The sequence below is a fragment of the Lepidothrix coronata genome, unplaced genomic scaffold (genome assembly GCF_001604755.1).
Source record: "Lepidothrix coronata isolate B3197 unplaced genomic scaffold, Lepidothrix_coronata-1.0 Scaffold107, whole genome shotgun sequence".
Classification (NCBI taxonomy): domain Eukaryota; kingdom Metazoa; phylum Chordata; class Aves; order Passeriformes; family Pipridae; genus Lepidothrix; species Lepidothrix coronata.
This window is the reverse complement of record NW_016690287.1, coordinates 3,552,478-3,564,020: the sequence shown is the minus strand read 5'-3', so window position 1 is coordinate 3,564,020 and position 11,543 is coordinate 3,552,478.

Here is an 11,543-nt window from a genome sequence, read left to right as displayed (position 1 = left end):
ATCTGATCCACTGTCCTCAATCAGTCAGAATACTCCTTTGTAAAATAAATGATTTCCAGGTTTCACTTTCCCACTGAGGATATTATTTCAGATTATATTTCCCCAAGTATGTTAGCATGTATTTTCCAGGCTGAATCCTGTTTTATTTTCGACCCACATTTCAGATGCCTGTGTGTTATTTCTCTGTCATCTTTCATTTGCAGTTCTTCGTCTCTTATGTATATTTTCTTAAACTTTAGTTTGTATATAAATGAATTTAAAACATTACTGCACACCTTTCCAAGTTTAGCATGTTCTTGGCTAACGCTCCTGTTTGTAGGCACAAAATCAAAGATAAATTTACAGGAGACCCAAAGAGGTCTCCTGGTCTATTCCCCTGTTATAGCATCAGCACTAACTAAATTGTTCCTACCAAACATGTGACTAGTCTTTGCTTAAAAGTCTCCAAAATTAAAAATTCCATTATTTCTCTAGACAATGTATTCTGAAAAAGTGGTGCAGTGTTTAGTTTAGCTTTCTCCTGATAGAGTTGCAATGGCTGAATAATCACTCTGATCCTTCCTCTTAACCAGTTTTCATTCCAGTATCTTCCTTGAGGTTGCCCTGAAATCTCTGTTCCCTTAAAGACATGTCTAGTTATCAGTTAGGGTCAAAGCAAGGAATATTACCCATTCCTTAACAGTTTCATTGCTACTTTTTTGTTGTTTCGTTTTCCAGGTTTACCTTGAGAGTTGTCCATAACAGAAGAGTTCCCAAGGGCACACTTTGACTTGCCATTTAAAATGTTTAACAGCGCAGCCACTGCAATAGCCCCACAAAGACATCTTGGGAAACATTTTACACAAGACTCCCAGTGAGAGCAGATTCTAAGAAATCTCAGTTATATTTGGCAGTGTAGTGATTGTAGGTCAATTCTTGGATTTTTTTATTTTAAAGCAGCAGTTCAGTGCTGGTAAAGGGAGTCATCCTGACCAGCACAGTGACTCCAGCCTGCAGCTCCCTGGACTTTTTGGGAAACAGAGTGGGATTTACATCCATCTCACTGTTCCTCCAGATCCCTCAGGGATGTGGACTGATAAATTCATTATTATTGCCTTCATGCCCTTTCCTTCCCAGTCTTCTGACTCCAGACCACTATGAAGAATGAAAAATATTTTGTATCTACAGCCACTGGTCACCGAGCACGTTACTGCAACCATCTTTTTGCTTAATGTGACCCTCTGAATAGTCATTGGTTGGTAGCAACTTCTGGTAACTATGGGCCTCAATTGGATCTCATCCAGTCCCTCACAGACCAATTCAACACTCAGAGAGACACAGAAATCTTTCCATAGACTTGAAAACGCATTACCTTGGGCCATCTCCCCAGACTTCACCTTCTATCACAATTATTCTGAGACACTCAGCTGTTACTTGTAACCTTTTGGAGTCTCACTTAGCCACAAGTAAAGCTAAAGGCTTCCTCCCCCAAATGCCTGAAAATTGTATTTTGATTCTATTTTAATCCATGAACATTTCATACTGGTGTGTTGCTGAGGACAGCCAGGCCCCAGACACGCCAGAAGGTTTTAGCAGGATCACGTTGGCACAGGTCAAAGATGACCCCTGGAGGACTAATAACTGCTGGCAGAAGGGTGTGCTGGGGATACGGTTGTGCTGGGTCTTTAAGGAGAGATTCCACTGCCTTTAACCAATTGTCTGACAGGTTCAGATCACTGAGTGCTTTTTAGGAGTTCACCAGCTGGGAACCAGAATTGGCAGAGAGCCGGTGAAGGGCGGGATGATGTTAGCAAGGGTTCTCTTGCTGGGATCAAGGGAAAGCTTTGCTCAGCCTGTTCACCTCTTTCTCTGACCCACTTCCAAATCTCTCTCTGGACAGTGGAAAACTGCAGGCATCAGCTCATCTTGGAATGACCATGATCTGCCTGTGCTCCATACCTCTTCTGTCATTTTTTTTTCCTCCCTTTTCCTCACTTTTTTTTTCATTTCAGGCCATTCTTTCCCCATCTTTTCTGCTCCTTCACATTCTTTCACTCATATCTCTCCTCACACCCATCTGTGCTTGATTTGGTTGGTTTTGGTGCAGTTTAAATGTATAGCAAGAGACAGTCATCACCCTGAAGAGTTTATACTATGAGCGGCAAGAAAATAGAAGCAAAATGAGTTCCCCAATGTCCTACAGCAGGTCAGTGGCAGAGCAGGAATTAGTGCTGAAGTATCTCAGCTTGGTCTCAGCCTAGTCTCTGTCTATGTGTTACCTTTCTTCCTCTTTCTGTGTGTTAAAGTTCCTATTTTGCTCCTGGCAGATCATCTGTCCCTGCAGGACCAACCTGAAGAGTGTTAGACAGTTTTTGTGCCATTATTTTCTGGTGGTGTCTTCCCACACCTTTTCCCAGAGCTTTGCCCCCAAAGTTGAGGCACCTCCTGGGATCTGCAAATAAAAATTCTATGCTGTGTCTGCTCCAAAGCTTTATAAACTTTTAACACTCTTTCTGCTCCTCAAAGTGTGTCATAGCTCCTTGGTACAAGGCATGGGACACAGGGATAAGTGGAAACAACATAACCAATGCTATTTACACTCCCTGAGTTTAGCTTGCTTAACCACAGAGTGGACACAGCTCTTGTTACAACTAGTTTTGTGGATAGAAACCCACTGAGCCTGCCCTTCTGAATCCCACTTCTCACCTACGATACAGCTTTAACACCAGCCACTGCTGTACTTTTTACAGCAACTGGGAAAACTTGGGAATTAACACATTTCTAGAATAAATTTTCTAGATGAAATTATCTTGTTAACCTCTTTCACCTTACCTTTGCCACATTTGCCACCTCTGCCACCTCAGCTTTTGGTGGAAACTCTGCAGACGTACTTCTAAGAGCTCATATGTGGAATAGCCAGGGAAGTCCATGCAAAAAAGTACCTCTAGAAGGCTAATCCTGAGAGATTTTCCCCTCTCCCCCTTCTTTCTTCCTTAATATCCTCCCCACTTGCTCCAAACATGGGGTATTATCACTTCAACAGTCACCAGGTAAAAAAAAGGCTGTACTTTCAGTCACTTGAACAAGTGCTTGTTTAAGTGTTTTGGGTTTTTTTTCCCCAGTCCTGTGGAAAGAAAGCTGAATTTCTAATCACTAACTTTGTCAAAGTCAGTCTGGGCCATATTAGCATCTAAGAAAGCAAAACAAAGACAAACTTGAACCCAGTACACAGGCTTAGTTGAGAGGCAAACAGGAGGCATAAAATTAAGAATCTCTGTGGATGGTTTCCTCTCCACAGAAAATCCTGAGCCTGGAGACATTTTGACAAGCCAAATGCTGGAGCTGTATGATTAGAGGTGCTGCTGTCAGTAGATTTATTCTGTGGGTCTCTCCCGAGATTATCCCCAGTTCTGTGGTTTTGCATCCCGGTGCAGGGCGTTTTGTGCTTTGATTGGGTATGTGTTGGAGATATTCATTAGGCTTCCAGGAGGATATTCCGTAGCTGTAAGCCTTTTAAATGGCATACAATGTGTTTCTTATTTCCCTATGGCATTCTGCTTGCATCTGCTTGGTATGTGGGACGGCCAGGCCAGCCGCGTTTCAGTGGAGCATTTGTCTCCCAGTGATGGAGCACGTGGCTGATAATGCAGGGACATGTAAGCATTCATGGTGCTTTTCTTTTGAAAGCACGTGCCTGGTGTTTAATACAGTCAATACTTTTGGGGACAAAAACAAGACAGGATTGTTCCCTGCACCCAAGAATGGCGGCAAAAAATAGCAGAGCATTTGCACTCGTGGAAACTTTGCATTTAAGGTTCGTAGAAAATAGTCTTGAAATTCCTCCTCCTCCTAAGGCAACGATGAGGATTCATACAGAATGTTGATTATGTTTGCTGGTTTATTTGCTAGCAAAAGCCCTGGATCTGTCTAAGAGGCTACAGAATCAGTGCATTCCTGCTTCACAATGAAATAGTTTACTGAGGGCTGCAGCAGACAAGTAGGGTGAAGCCTGAGGAATGCTGCAAGAATATCTTAGAGACAAATCCTCCTGTTCCTCCTTTTTTTTTCTTTCTTTTCTGCACTCATCAAAGAGGAGAAAGGAGAAAAGCCTAAGACAGGGGCTGGGATTCCTTAAATTCCTCAAACACCATGCAGCTGCCTAAGTGCCCTTGCCTCTCCCAAGTGTTTTCCCACAGGTCACTAAGCATCTGAACATCTGCTGCTGGATAGATGTACTTCACTCCTCTCCCTGACCAGGGGGAGTGCACTGAACCCTGGTTAAGCTCCTCCACAGGAGCTCTCCGTGTAGTTCAGCTGCAGAGTTGAGTCTAATCAATGTTTTCAGAGCACACTTCCTAGGTGAGGCTCCACACACAGGAGGAGTTTCTTTCCTTGCCTCATGCTGGGCACTTGGATAAAGTAGTAAACATCCAGAGTCAAATCTCTCCTCAGCCCAAGCGCGTGTGTATTTGTATCTCCAAAGTAGATGGTGAATACTTAGAACAACAACTTCAGAAGAAAAGACTTCCGGGGTGCCTTCCTCAATAAAGGACTCTGAAATCCATTGAATGATTTGGGTGCCTAAAAGCTAAGAAGCCTTTCATGGATCCAGCAAGGAAAGCTTCCTCACAGGGACTGGGTAGATGTGCTAGAAGAAATCCATAATTATTGGGACAGCTGTTTTCCCTGCCTTCCCTTTTCAGCCGTTCCAAGTTTTATGTAAAAGGGACACTGGGTGTATATTCTGCTGTTTCCAACATGAAGACATTTAGGGCGGCAGAGACTTAGCTCCATTAGACCATAATACTTCATAAAAAATTGCGAATATCATTTCATATTCACTAAGGAACTGCCATGGGTTTTAGTCCTTTAACTCACTCAAAGGTCTGAAAATCTCCATATCACGCTTTTTAAGGGGGAGAACTGCAGCATTTCAGTAACTCAGAATCTTAACAAGACATAACTGTACACATTTTGTTTCCCCACTTAAAATTTTGCATGGCATGACAGAGCAGAAGGCGCCATCAAATGGGCTCAGTATCCCCTTTCACAAATAAAGCGTGTACAAAGTGTGTCAGCATTTCAACTGGGGCCCTTCTCCTGAAGGCCTTTAATTAGTGCAGAACGCAGACTTCAGTTCTTTTGCCAGGGTAGATGAAAATGATTTTGGAAGACAGCCCAGACAGAGGAATTTGTCATAGGTTAGAACTGTTCCAGCTCTAAGAACCAAGTGTATAGCTTATGCAAATCACTTTGCTAAACACAGATTCTGTGTTAATTTTTTTAAGGCTTTTTCTTTGACTGGCAACAAGAGCTCACTTGCCAGATCTTGTCTGAAATCAAAAAGAAGGGATTCCTTCTCTACGCCCAGAAAAGAAAAATGTTTCTAGTCTAAAACATGTCGAGAAAGAGCCGGCATGTAAGAATAAGGCAAATGTTCCTAGGAAGTAGAAATGGAAAAGTCCGATGACATCACTGCTCCATCTGCCCAGGGCCGTCGGATTCCTGAGGACAATGTGCTCCACAGTAATTGAGGATGAGGCTGGAAGAAGCACTGAGCAGTGTCTCGGGCTGCACTGAAGAAATGGCCCTACAAACTGAATGTCAGACAATTTTCCTGATAACTGGCAGGTGCTGCAGCTTTTCTTTCCCTCCAAAAGCCCCGTTCGTGGTGCACAATGCAGGTGGGTCTGGCATCTGCTTCAAATTATTAATGCTGGGTTTTGCCAACCGTTATCAAGTTCTTTGGCGCTTTAAATTTTGCCAGACCAACGTTTGAAAGATTGACAAAATCTGCAAGAAAGCAAAGCTTGAGTGAGAACTGCCCAGTCTCCCGTTTTAAGTTTACCAAATGTAGGTGCATACTTTCATCAGAGATGAAATTCAGCGCAAAAACAAGACTTCATATACCTTGTTCTGCCACACCACCATTATGTCTCCATTTAGAAGTTCCTGAAAATGCCTCAAAATGGCAATGCTCTGCAGGGATTGGCCACCACCAGTGTTCAGGTTAGTACAGGGCATCAGAAAGACTTGAAACATGATCATCTGCCGTAGAAAGTCTCTGCTCATTTTGTTTATGTGACGTGTTGAATCAGAGCTGAATGACTTTGTCATCCCAAAGTACAAAACCTCATTAGATTAATTTTGGTTTGCTGTTTTCATTGTATCACCTTAAAAATTCTTTTTGAACTGTACAGGAGTGTAATTTCATTTTGAGGCCATTAAAAAAAAAAATCCCCCTGTCCTTGATAAATCTGGAGCTTCAAATGAGAAATTCTTAAAATATAACAAGTGTTTCTATTTAAGGTTTAGGGTCTGAGCCACCCATCATAAGGATTTATGTATCTCTTAATTTATTACAAGGCATAAAATACAGAATAAACATTGCTAGTAAAATACTTTAAAATTATTAAAGTATCTATATTATGATCTTTGGGAGTCAAAGCTTTGATAATTTCATATGATTATATTATGTGCATATATATCCCCATATTATACATTACACATATTATTGTATGCATTCTTTTAAAATAAATAGTATATGCATGGATATATAATACATCCATACTATACATATTCTTGTATTCATTTTATTTAAATAAATATTTAAAAATTATGAAGGATATGACACAAACATAGATGGTGATTAACAGATACTTCTAGTTTTATGTTCTCTACAAGCTCGTGAATCTAATTTCTATAATAATTCCCAGACCTAATGACTACAGTAATTTCCAGTTACAAAGTCATATTTAAGATTGAAAATCTTTTTTAAAAGACCTTTAATTGTCACTTTGATTCCCTGTTCCCGTGGTTCTCAGCTTATTATAATCTTGCTCTGAGACCTACAGGAAAAGAGTTTGATTATATTATCACAGACTGATACTCGTTTCCTGCTCTGAATCTCACACAAACTTAAGGAATTGCTTCCATCTTTCATTGCTGCTATTTTTCATCCCAGTCTTCTCTGGGCAGGACCCAGGACTGTGGGCAATTGCTGAGGCCTGGCAAATGCAATTTAAAGTCAACCCAGGTGTATCTGGAAAAAAAAAAAAAAACAAACAAAAAAACAAGTAGCCATATGGGTCAAAATGGGAATATTTGGTGCGTTTATAGGTGCAAGAACTGAAATCCTAACATAGGAGGAAAGGCTGAGAGAGTTGGGATTGTTCAGCCTGGAGAAGAGAAGGCTTTGGGTTGACCTAATGGTGGCCTTCCAGGACCTGAAGGGAGCCCACAAGAAAGATGGAGAGAGACTATTTCCAAGGGCCTGGAGTGACAGGACAAGGGGGAATGGCTTCAAACTGACAGAGGAGGGTTAGATTGGATATTAGGAAGGAATTCTTCCCTGTGAGGGTGGGGAGGCCCTGGCACAGGTTGCCCAGAGAAGTTGTAGCTGCCCCATCCCTGGAAGTGTTGAAGGCCAGGTTGGATGGGGCTCTGAGCAACCTGGGCTAGTGGAAGGTGTCCCTGCCCATGGCAGGGAGTTGGAACGGGATGATCTTTAAAGCCCTTTCCGACCCAGCTGTTCTATGATTCTGTGTTTAGTGGTTGCAATGACAAAAGTCCCAGCAGATGGTGCCAGCACTTCCCTCAATGAAAGAAATTAAACAAAATTCCAAAACGAGGCACTGGGTGCTCATCAAAGAGAAACTGGATAAAGGCTTTAGGCTTTGCATCCTGTCTGGTTCAGTAGAGGCCATGCAGTGATGACACTGGTGTATATAATGGCAGGATAAATGCCAGTAAGATCCATTCTTTTTAAGAATTCAGATAGTTTCAGAAATATGTTTGGTTTTAGCTGGTTTTAAAGCAGCTTTTTTATTTTATTTTTTTTAATACACAGAATTTTTTTCACGAGACTGCAGAGTTCAGTGAGAGGAGATGACAGACCTGGCTTGGAAGCAGAGGTACTGCTACTGAAAGTAGGATTGTCACCACAAGCAGTGTGCCATAAACACTTCAAGGCTTAGGCAAAAAAAAAAAAATCACTGGTCGAGGTTAAACCGTAGACTTCACCATGGCCAGCACCCCCACAGTTTTAAAGAGGATACTTTTACATTAGAGGCTTGTTAGCATTTAAAGCTCTATTAAGTAACTGTGCTTAACTGTTTTGTTCGTTTGTTTGTTTTTATCAAGTCCAAAACAGCAAAACTTCAGAAATACCACTTTTATACTCCAATGGGAGGATAAGAACTTTATTCAGATTTAACCACAACTCTACAGTGGGCCTTTAGAGGTGTGCTGCATTAGTTTCTCTGCTTCCCATGGTGTTTTCTACCAGAAGGCTTAAGTATTTCCCTTTTTCCTGCTTCATCCTTCACAGAGCAGCAGAGATCTGAAACAGAACCTCCAGCCACAACAGTGAGACCTCAGTTTGTCTCAAGGTCTTCTTGGAGTGACATGTGAACTTGCCTCGTCCTACATTTAATCCACTTCAGCTGATTGAATTTACAGGCATGTCAGTGGAAGAAAACATAGGTACTGCCTGCTGCTGGAGACTGAAAAACATCCCAAAATACGTCAGTCTCTGCCTTTTGCAAAGGAAACATGTTGGTCAGAGAATAAGCTGCATTCCCAGTAGGATCTTTGAAGCTGACACAAAGCATTTCTAGGAATTATGCATGTTTCTTTCCATGGCAATTCAATGCATTTCTCCCTCTCTCTCCCCCACCTGCCCAAATCTTTAGCTCCAGTCCAACAGAGTGGCTGAGAACGGCCACTGACATCCTTCCCCAGACATATAAACGTAAAAAAAAAACCCTGGGGCCCGATTGTATCTGTCATTTGTACCCACACTCGTGGGCTGCGAAGGCTGGAAACAATCCTCCCCCCTCCTGTGCCAGGACTGCACAGTTATTGTTGTTCCCGCTGTTTTGTCCCGCGGCGGTGACCCCGGGATCCCCTGCATGGAGCACAGACACACAGGGAGCAAAACCCAGCACTCAAAAACCGCTCCTAAAGTGCCTGAGGAGATAAACAAGAGGGGGGTGACATTTGCTGTCTCCATTTTGCAGCCAGGGGCAGTGAGACCAATGGCACACAGAAAGCCTCTGGCAGGGGCAGGGACTGAGCCTTTGGAGCTTGTAGGATCTGTTGGTTGAAGTTATTGCTGGTCTGTCCCAAAACAGCTCCTGCCTCTCCAGTGTGTGGCTGTTACTCCCTGTTGGCACTTCCCAGGGCCCCAGGCCTGGTGGAAAGGCAGGTCTGAGGGAGCTCAGCTGTGGCACAAGGCTCTCCTGGCAACCACCAGCTCCCTGAGGTTCCCTCAGTGTGATCTCAGTTCCCAACCAGGTCAAGTCAGCTGCGTTTGCCGCCAGTGTGCAAAGTGTGAGCAGGTGGCTCCACTCCCACCTCTCCAGCCCCAGCTTGGCAGAGGTCTCTGCAAACTGCTGTTCACAGCGAACACTCCTCCTTTTACCCTTCCCAGCTCCAGCACCTTCCTCAACATTATCCCACCTCTCTGCATCACCAGTCCTCCTGTTCTCTTGCCCTTTCATGTAGCACACCCTGGCATTTTGGGCACTGTGGTGGTTCTTTGCATGTACTGTGGAGAAAGTGCAGAATCATAGAGTCATGGAATCATAGAGTCATGGAATCACAGAATGGTTTGGGTTGGAAGGACTGTAAAGATCATTTCATTCCAATCTCCCTGCTATGTGCAGGGACACCTTCCACTAGCTCAGGTTGCTCAGAGCCCCATCTAACCTGGCCTTCAACACTTCCAGGGATGGGGCAGCCACAGCTTCTCTGGACAACCTGTGCCAGGGCCTCACCACCCTCACAGGGAAGAAGTTCTTCCTAATATCCAATCTAAACCTGCCCTCTGTCAGTTTGAAGCCATTGCCCCTTGTCCTGTCACTCCAGGCTCTTGGAAATAGTCTCTCCCCATCTTTCTTGTGGGCTCCCTTCAGGTCCTGGAAGGCCACAATTAGGTCCCCCCAAAGCCGCCTCTTCTCCAGGCTGAACAATCCCAATTCTCTCAGCATTCCCTCATAAGGAGAGGTGCTCCATCCCTCTGATCACCTCTGGGCTTGCTCCCAAATCCCTCCCTTGTACTCCTTGCCTTGTCCATGACTGCAGCTCACCATGGCTGGGGTGGGAGCATTTCTGCACTGCACCACTACAACTCACATCTGTGCCTCCATTTCTACTCTGGTCTCACTTTTCAACATATAAGCTATACGTTCCCCCTTCATTTCATTTTCTTCTCTGCTCTTTTCAACTTTCTGCCTCGTGCATATCTGATACTTGAATTAGTCTCTTGTATTTTCTGTTTATGATCTTTGTACAGTTTAATTCCTATTATGTCTATTTGGTTCCTATGTTAAGCAAAGTTTATTGCTGGGGCTGATCCAAATCTGGAAGGCGAATGTCATCGCTTTTTTTCCTTCCCATCAAAACTTGAGGTTTCACGTTCAGCTCTCTGTGTGGGTGCGAGTTTTGCTATTTTTGGAAACATTTTAGTCAAAATCTCCAACTCTGTTGTCCAACAAAATCTGAAATTCTGCTGAAAGTTTTCACTGCAGCTCTGAGTTCCAGCCAGCTCTGCACTACTGCTGCAGTTCTAAAATAATGTCATTTTGTGGCCATTTCTTAATAAATAGCTGCCAGCTTGGGGGGGGGGAACAGTCCTTTCTCTTTAAAAGGATTGGTTGCCCTTCAGAGTCCATCTCACACAATAAAAATAAGATGCCTAAAAGAAACCAAAAAGATGTCCCAGCTTCAAGAGAACTAAATTTTGAAGGGAATTTCAAGATTGTTAAACTTTGTCAACGGACAGAGCAAGGCTGTTTGCAAGCAGTGTGTATTCTGTTTCCTGCCATGGCCAGCTATGCACATTTAGCACAGGAAAAACACTCTGAAATGTCAACTCAAAAGATGAAGCAGAACTCAGAAGATGCCAACAGAAAAGTATCACAAGTTCAGAGGGGGTTTACAGCTTACATCATGGGTAAAACCTGTATTTTCTGCTGTATTCATAACCTTGGATTCATTACAGGGTGGCTGAGGTGCCCAGAAAGTGGGTTGGGAAGACAGCTCCCTGCACATGGCAGGATCACCTGATGGTGTTCCACAGCAGGCTCAGGAGAGTTTTGTTACGTCATGGCTTTGAACTTCACCCCCACACCTCCTTGGACTGTGTCACAGCTCCTCACTTCCATTGTTCAGAAATGGACATCCCACAGAATTTTATTACAGGTAGACACAAACACAGAGACATTGCACAGCTGACTATTTTAAGAAGCGTGTATTGCTCTGCACCCTGTTTCCAAGAGGTACAGAAAACGTGAGGACCTTAAATCAGATCATAACTCTTCCAGGTACTAAGGTAACGAACAACAGGCCTGTAAAGATGCTTTCACTACTTTTTCTGATTGTGGAAAAAAAAAACGTGTGTGACACTGCTCACCTGCATAATGCTGAGAAGATCTGGCCATGACAGCAACGAAAGACACAACCTGACACTTAAGCACACACCGAATTTCATGGAGGTGCCTAATGACCAGTTTTTTGTGGGCTGGATTATTTTTTTAAACCTCTAGAGTGCTCTGCCAAAC